The sequence below is a fragment of the Xyrauchen texanus genome, chromosome 24 (genome assembly GCF_025860055.1).
Source record: "Xyrauchen texanus isolate HMW12.3.18 chromosome 24, RBS_HiC_50CHRs, whole genome shotgun sequence".
Classification (NCBI taxonomy): Eukaryota; Metazoa; Chordata; class Actinopteri; order Cypriniformes; family Catostomidae; genus Xyrauchen; species Xyrauchen texanus.
This window is the reverse complement of record NC_068299.1, coordinates 26,458,410-26,467,617: the sequence shown is the minus strand read 5'-3', so window position 1 is coordinate 26,467,617 and position 9,208 is coordinate 26,458,410. Positions and strand designations below refer to the sequence as shown.

Genomic DNA, 9,208 nt, shown 5'->3' with positions numbered 1-9,208 from the left:
CTAAATAATAAAAAAACAATATTGTTTTTAACTACAAATGTTTGCTTCCGTACATCTCTGTGATGTGCACTCATGAGAGGGATGACGTAAGCTTGTTGTTAAGATCACGTGTCACATGGAGGAGGCAGAATGCACGTCATTGTTTACAAGAGAAGGAGCGCTGTACAAAAGTTTAATTGTCTTTGCTGTAGATTTGTATTTGTATAAGTGTATTGTTCAAAATGGTCATTTGGTGTGTGTATTCTGGATGCTTCAACTTTCAGAAACCCCAAAGAAAATCCACGACAGGAAAAATATAAACTTTTCATCGATTGTCTATCATAATCAAGAGCGATTAAAGCACTGGCTTATCGCGCTGAACCTGGACATCAGTACACCCCTACATTCTCTCAAATACTATAGGGTGTGCAGTGAACATTTCAGACCATCACAAGAAACAAAGGGTTGAAATCTGGATTCATCGGCTGTGCCCGTGCTGTTTTTCCAGCAAACTCAGGTATGTGTGAAAACTCTGTCATTGTCACGCCTCCCTCAGCGCTCTGTTCCTCATCACTCGATTTCTAATTCACCGCACCTGCAATCAATTGACTCGCTCATCACTGCCTGCATAAATAACTCTCCTTCACTCCACTTCACTGTCAAGTCTCACACAAAGGACACTTGGTTTCACTAACTGCATCATATGTGGCTTGAATTCCTGACAGTCATATAGCCTATATATTTCTGCAAAAGATAAAGCACAAGTAGATAATGCAACAGCATTGCTCCGAAATAAAGGATGGTTATTTACAGCAGTAATGTTTTTTTTATTATTATTATTTGGAAATAATTTTTTATTATATATTGTTTTGAAATTTTGGACTGTTTTGTTTTGTGAACGGCACTTGGTCTGTGGTTTTTCTCTTGTAAACAATGACATGCTTACTGCCTCCTCCTCCACGTAAGCGTGACCTTACCAATTCCTGTGATCACTCACATGAGATTAGCTGTTTTATTCTACATGGGGCAGGGACGCCCTCATGAGGGCTGCCATTTTAGAATAATCACATGACCAGTTGGTTACTACACACTTAATCTCAGTAACTGTATTGATATTGGATACTTTCACTCTTAGATTAAATGAATCATGGCTGATTGTAAATAGTGAATTTCTACAATAGAATCTGTAACTGAAAACTTTTGATTTTGAATGATGCTGCATGCAAACCACTAAGTGTCACTGTAAGTCCAAAATGAGTGCACCTTTAAGGTCTGTACAATTCTCTAAGTATGAGAAAGTACCACTAATAACTTAATAGAGGACATGTGTTGATCTATTAAGGTCATAGCAAATACAGAAGTTGGTCTTATTTTTCTTTATGTGGATTTTGGTCTTTACACACATTAAGATATTAGATTTTTTCTGGTAAAACAGAGCAACTATCCTTATTTGGCCTGTGCACTGAATAAAGATCATGTCAGCTGCTCTAAGAGGCAGTGCTTTTAAGAGCAAACCATTATGGGCCCAAACTGACTTTGGCATGAGATCTTAATTGGCACTGGATTGGATACTGGTACTCCAACCAATGTTACACACAAACAAAATGCATGAATTGATCAGCATTGTGAAGTCATCCATAAAAGTTAATTAAACACTTATATTACTTACCAGTAAATAAAAATGAAAGCAATGAGCAACGAGAAGTTGTGCATTACCGTGATTTTCTTGAGTTTTATAAAAAATGTCTTCCACCATATAATATAGCTCATTATTGTATGGCTCTCTGGAATACTAAATTCTGATTGGTCAATTGCACCATCCAGTGGTCTCCTATTTCTAAATAATGACTGCACATTCAGGAATAAAAGATATAAGACCGCTAATCTATATATATTGCGTGTCATCTTTGGCAATTCTCGTATCACCCTGCAATCTCCGAAAATAAGCAAATGAAATAAATTCCTTTTAAATAAATGTTTCATGTCCACTTAGTTACTGTAACCAGGACAATGAGCAGTTAGATATTCGTTTCCACAAAATAAACACCAACAGAACTCAGAGGATGCAAACCAGAGGTGGAATTCAGCTGTTTCCAGAGACTCTTAAGGCACTTTCTTTCATCTTACATAATAACATAATTTCAACGCAAATCAATATTTCTTATTTTTTGTAAGGTAATCGTGTAATAAATGGTATAATGTAGAGTCAGCTGATTGTTCTCACAAAATAAATCCCTTCAGGGTGATACAAGACCCCTCCCCCTTTACATATCCTAACTTGATTGCGGTTGCCAAGCAACGTAGCAGCTTGATGCATTATTATAGAATATGCAGTCTCAGGTGTGCGTTTATAGTCTTTTCATAATGACTTTGAACACAGCTCATCCAATCATAATTTAGAGACGAAACAATCTGTTTGTGATAAATAATAAACAATACATTATGTACAACATATCTTCCCCCCAAATATAATTGCATCGACCAATATATTTTCCAAAAAATATATTAGAGTGCTTACAGTCCAGGCATTGGTCAACCAATTTCATATAAAAAAGTTCAACTGAGGTCACTAAGTGAAATTACTTGGCAACGGCCAAATACGTTTCCCAGCAACTTCACAGCAAACTCTCACATTCAGACATGACTAACACAGCCACACATCTATCCACATGCATATTTAGTTTTTTGCCTGATATATGCTAATTCATGCACATAATGCAGATTAGTGAAATACTTATCAGGCTTCGCTCTTTGGGGACTATTTGCCCCCAAACAAGCTAACAAGTGAGCAGGATGAACAAATATATGACCTCATTTTCCCATGCAGCATTGCGTAAAGCTACAGCAGTCACAGAAACAAATACATTAACAATTACAGTGAGCCACCCCAGTGGTTAGTGGTACTGAGGGTGTGAACTGCATGCAGATGTACTGTTGAACCATCGTGGCTCTTTTTACTGTTAGACCACACAAGAATTAATTCAATCACAAATACTATGGAATTTGGCAGCTCTTAAATGTGAATAATAATCCTCCCTTTAGAAACACAGGAAGTTTGAATAATATTGTAGTTATTCAAAGATGACTCACAGCATTAATGGAGGAAATACATTTAGTAATAAAAAGTCTGCTTGTATGCTGTCTCCCTAGAGGACATTCAGGAAGCTCCTGAAGGCCACCAGGGCCAGTGGAGTTAAAGCAGAGCTATTTGCACATTGAAAGGAAGCCTAATTAAAAGGCACAAACACTTGTTCAGTCTGACAAGATTCAGAGCCAAATTTTTTCCCACTTTTTTTGTGCATGTAATATCTGACAGTATAATGAATCTGTCTAATTGTGAATATTAGTCGGCTTATTAAGTGTATGTGAGATATACTGGATAGCTTGTCTTTTTATATAATGTATACAGATAATATCTCCAGTGGGATAACCTGTTGAAACTAATAGGCCAGTGGGCCATTTACAGCAGAGCTATATAAAATCTCAAGAATCCAACTTTAAATCAACCTTTAAAGGGACAGTCAGGCCAAAAAGTTGTGTTCCATTAAAGAAAGAAAGTCATGTGGGTTTAGAACGACATGAGTGAACAGAATTCACAGATGGAATTGTTGAGTGATATATCCCTTTTAACTTATTGTCTAAGCACCTGGAGTCATGTCTAGACTGTATATCCTCCCCAAATGTCCTCAGCAAATATTGCAGATTGTTAACACTATGTCTAATTTGTAGCCCTGATAGCAGGACTCAATTTTTGTTAATCAAACCAACAGCTAAACTGTCAGGCTTATTAGTCTGGGCTCTGCGGCATAGACTCGCTTTACAAACCCCTGGGGACTGAAGGTTTTACATGGCTTGATACTATTTCTCAATTACTTCAACTCAATATTATAGTACCCCTGTACTAGCCTGGGGCAGAGGTTTGCTCAGGCTGAGCAGCATTTCACTACAGAGAGAGGTGTCCACCTTTCAGCATCAAAAACATCTCAATAGCAGAAAAACCTCAGGAACATTCAGGTCTACCAACTTAAGCCCAAGCTTAATCATTTATCTCTTTGAAGTATACCTCCAATTTAACGTAAAAATCGTCAGATTTACTCAATCCTCCCAAGATTCTTATAACACAAAAACATCATGTAACCAAGGGAATTTAAATTTACTAAGTTGATTAAACAACAAAAATGTAATATATGGGTAATTTTACGTGTTTTTCAAGATTATTATAAAGGGGGAGACTTATTAGTGTTTTATGTTCTGTTATATTTAAATTTTAAATAATTTCTGTTGTGTTGTAATTTTGGGGGTTACCATCATGGTGAAGAGTGGAGCTTGAGCTTAGTTTGAGGACTAATACAATATGAGTATTGCTTTATACATTGAGCAATTAAAACTATACAATATTTTTCTCCTTTTCTCCTGAATTTGGAATGCCCAATTCCCAATGTGCTGTAAGTCCTCATGGTGGCATAGTGACTCGCCTCAATCTGGGTGGCGGAGGACGAATCTCAGTTGCCTCCTAGTCTGAGACCACCAATCCGCGCATCTTATCACGTGGCTTGTTGAGCGTGTCGCCACGGAGACATAGCGCGTGTGGAGGCTTCACACCACCCACCGCGGCATCCACGTTCAACACACCATGCAACTCTACCCTCCCTAGCAACCGGGCCAATTTGGTTGCTTAGGAGACCTGGCTGGAGTCACTCAGCATGCCCTGGATTCAAACTAGCGAACCCAGGGGTGGTAGCCAGCGTCTATACCACTGAGCTACCCAGGCCCCTCCAGAATCAAACTGACTGAGAAAACATTTCAAATGTACCTTTTAGTTCTTGTAGCTTTGTTAAAAGTCTCTGAAAGCAGTCTAGTGGCCTGCATGAAATATGTTAGGAGGACTAATCTAGGTTCCACATTTAGCTTTACTTGCAAAAAAATGTAAAACATTAATTTTATTGTCGTGATGGTACAAGGAGTAAGGACAAAAAAAGTGGTAGAACACAATATAAAAACAGACCTGTTGGTTTTGCTTACAAGGAGAATGAAGCAGAGATTAAGCCTTTAATCCCAATGAAATTCATGAAACACTTATTACTTTATAATTACATGGTGATTATCTTAATATTACATTAAAGAACATTTCCCCTGGGGCTTTATTGTCACTGAATTTCACTGAGTTACAATGCCTCTGGGGGTGATGCTAGACATGATGTGGTTGTTAGGATTTAATTAGTTCAAGCATAAATTATTATACATCAGTAAAGTTAGTTCAAAGTATATTCAATACATAGACAAAGCACTTTGCAATGTTTACAGTGATATTTGTACTTGCCTTCTCGATATGGAATACATTAAATAAGAGGGTTGATTGTTTACGTTCAAAGCCAGGTTCCAAACTTTTTCCTCAGAATAGGAGCGACCTGCATTTTCACACATCCACTCACACTCTCAAGAATTACATTACGCACTCACACATTCAGTGACACTTACAGTTAACTCCTTTCATTCATGGGTTTACTAGTTCAGTGTTTCCCAATCCCCATAGCCCACATCTACCCCAAAACTCCAGTAAGAAAAAACATTTCTCGAAAAAACTTAAATGTGTAAATTTAAATCCAGACGGGATGTTAAACAAACATCATACGCACTCTGTGTATGATTCATTTAAACACCATGGAACAGAGCTATTTAATTCTGTTTCAAGAATGGAATTAAACAGCCCTTCCATAAAAGCTCAACAAGAATGAAATATCACCCACCATTGGTACAAATGTTAATGAGAAGTTATGATTTTCAGGTTTAACAAAGCAAAATTGAAATCCTTCCAAGTACCCTCTTTTTTTTCTTTTTAAAAGGGGGGGAAACAGAATGATCTGATGCTCCCTAGATCTCTCCTACAACAAAAAAGAAGCTTACCTCATTACAAACCATTTCCTCAATGTCTTCCTCTCTGTTTTTCCCTTCCTTCAGCCCCTAATGGATTTGAAAATGGAATTCCATATCTCTGAGATCTGCTGAGTTCATATTTTGCCCTAACAGGATTTAAACCTAATAACAATACACATCTTCCTACAATGTGACGGCACACTTTGATAAGCTTAAAATGCAAATGTGTGAATCACTCCTGACATACTTATACATTCTGTAAATTACTTACTTATTCAGTCAAGGCTCGGTCTGTCTCTCCAGAACGGAAGCCAGGTCTCTATCCTCTATCCTTGGTCTGACAGACCAAACCTGTCCCTCTCCACCACTGAAATCCAGACTTTTTGCTCTTCAGCCTGGAACCGCATCCATCATTGTCCGAAGCCAATTTAGTCCAACAGCGCACAAGAGGAAAGGTTGAACGCCACAGGAGAGTGAATCGCTGTGTCTGGCATCCACCAAGAGAGCTCTGCTAAGAATGAGCGCATCGACATCAACATCTGACCGTCACAGACAAAGTGAACTAGTGACACACTAAGGTGTACCACACACACAGTTTGCTGATGAAAAAAAATTGCATTTATTTTTTCCCACCTCTCTCCAAAACCCCTGACAGAATACACCAACACTTTCTCCTTTATGAGTCACAAAGCACATGCATTCACACCTCTGATGTGTTCCTACTTGCCACACAGGGTGTCTTAAATGCATGCACACTTTTTCTTTTGCACTAACAGAAAAAAGCACATACAGGTCTTTCTTTTAGATTTACATGCACTACAGTTTATGTGTTTAAAACAATAATTCAAACACACAACTCAAGGCATTGGTTGGCTCTCGAGCTGATGTGCTCAATGTGTGCTGGTTACCTGTGGCTGCTGCTCTAGATGCCATAAGGATCAGCCTCCCTGTGATCAGTGTCTGAGGGATCAGCTAAGAGGAAGAAGGAAAAGCGAGCAGCCAGCACTCTGTCTCCACGACAACGCTCGGCAGATGCCACACCTCCGGTTTCAGGCTGCTCAAGAACAATAAGTGTTTATCTCCACCCTCCCTCTCTTTCTTGCCTTCTCTATCCGTTGTTTCCCACGGTAAAGCCACGATCACTCGGAGAGAGTGACATGCCCGTGTGAGTGACGTCTTACCAAAAGAGAAGCATGCAGGGATTCTGGATTGGAGCGTCTGTTAGACTGAGTTCCACAAGGGGATTAGGCACTTTTCATCTGTATGACGCACACTAGAAAGAGAGAGAGAGCAGAAGAGAAAAAGAGGGAGACCAGAGATGGAGTGTGAGAGAGAGACAGAGGATGGGGTCGTCATGGAGATATTCACCCATGAAGGGAATGTAGGGTGAATGACAGAGAGAGAGAGAGAGAGAGAGAGAGAGTGAGAGAGAGATAGAGAGAGAGAGAGTGAGAGTAGCTCAAGGTAAGCCCTAAGATACACACACAACACCCCACTTTTCATTCAGTTTTCACAAAAAAGTAATTGTGCACTAATTACCAGCCGAAATAATGGCACAAAGGCACTCATGCTAATTTGCATGCACATATTCTCTCTTTCTCCTCCAGAGCTTTACTAGTGTAACTGGCTAACCCTGAGGGAGGCCCTTCTACAGCGCTGTTGTGCATCTGACTTAATGCTCTAGCCTTCAGATTAAAATAGCTGCAGCCAAATGCCTTAAACTCACTGCCTTCTCAAAGATTACTTAGCACATCTAGGCCCAACCAGCATGGATGCAACGTGAGCTTCAATATGAAACCCTAATAATGGGACCAGGTGGAGGGCAGATCTTAGCACGATATTTTAGGTAACATAAAATTTCACGTCTAATTCATATTAACATGGAGTAGATAACAATTACCTACCATTGGGAACATGGCAGGCTGTTCATTCTACTTAATTAACAAAGGACCCTACAGTTAGCAATTTTGTACATTGTAGTGTGTGTAATAAAACCACCCTCCATTAGTTTTTAATGGGTTTATTTCCTCAAAAATGAAAATTCTGTTATCATTTACTCAGTTTCGTGCTGTTCCACACCCATACGGCTTTCTTCCAAGCAACCCAAAAGGAGAGGTTTAGTAGAATGTCCAAGCTGCTCTCTTCCATAAAATAATAGTGGATGGGACTGTCAAGCTGCAAAATGGCACAAAAAAAGTATCATAAAAGAGGTCTATGGCTCTGTTCAGAAACCTAGTGCACGTCCTCCGGAGGCAGCTTTTTAAGGCATCATAGAAACACTCCTGACCTAAAGGTTGTTCCAAATAGTAGGTATCTTAAAGCTACACTATGTAACTTTTTGTCTTGTGGAAGAACATTGTTTTGGCTCTGCTCCTCTGCACGGATGAATGTGGTTTGAGGCACCGGTGTACACATGGATATAGGATATCTTATCAGAGTGAATGGGCAAAAAGACAGATATCTGAAAACATCAGATAAGTGCCATATCTTATGCTGTTGTTTTGACTTATTGGAAACATTGATGTTTTGAAATAAATTGTTACAAAAGTTAGGCAATGTTTGTTTACATTAGACATAAAGATTGGTAGTCTGATAAGGTCAAACATTGTAAAGTTTTTATCTTGCCAAATAGACCTTGGCAGTAACTAATACTGTATATAGATTGTCATTGTTACCAACCAGTGGTCAACATCATTTCAAGACTAACATGTCCTTGGCAAGCCTAGGATTAAAGGATTTATTTATATGAAAGAATGCCATTATAAATAAAAATACACATGTGCAAGCAAGTGAAAAGTTCTGCACCGATTACAGTATAATTATTGTACCCCCCCACCACACACACACACACACACATTGTGATTACGCAACTATACATAAACAATATCAATAAAATATCTTACCTGTTGAGTAAGAAAAAAGCCATCTCTGGGTCACTTTTAAATACTATCGGCTCTCGTAGTACCTCTGAAAAGCTAAGCCGATGTTGATTCGGGTTTTATAATGGACCTTCCCTTTTTGCTTGTAGACTCTGCTCTGTTTGGGTTTTCTTTGTTTTTACAATCAGTAATTTCCCGGAGGTTTGCCATTTTGAATGATCCATGGTCAATTTTTCTCATTCGTTGTGACAACAATATTTTACTTCAGCTACTTACACACACGACAATAGCTGGAGCTTATTTTCTCTGTGTATGGATATGATGTCAACACGCAAGGGGTAATGACGTATGTATGCAATTTCTTGTGAAATCCATCCTGACAGCTCTAAAATATCATTTGGACGGTGGTGCGACAGAGAGAGAATGTTTGCGGGCAGCTGTCCAGCCTATGTGTGTGTTTGTGTTGTTTGGTTTAT

General features: G+C 38.9%; 1 protein-coding gene across 2 annotated transcripts in view; it reads right to left on the bottom strand.

Annotated features, from left to right (window-relative positions):
* LOC127618160 (leucine-rich repeat and immunoglobulin-like domain-containing nogo receptor-interacting protein 2) overlaps nucleotides 1-7,034 on the bottom strand; it is a 19,143-nt gene extending 12,109 nt beyond the window's left edge. Inside the window, exons 1-2 of one of the 2 annotated variants that reach the window (XM_052090454.1) lie at nucleotides 6,762-7,034; nucleotides 6,125-6,364 (exon numbers count right to left, since the gene is read on the bottom strand). The gene's annotated coding sequence lies outside the window, so the exon portion shown is untranslated. The remainder of the gene's footprint in view (nucleotides 1-6,124; nucleotides 6,365-6,761) is intronic. The other variant, XM_052090455.1, reaches the window with a different exon arrangement.
* Between the last annotated feature and the right edge of the window lie 2,174 nt (nucleotides 7,035-9,208).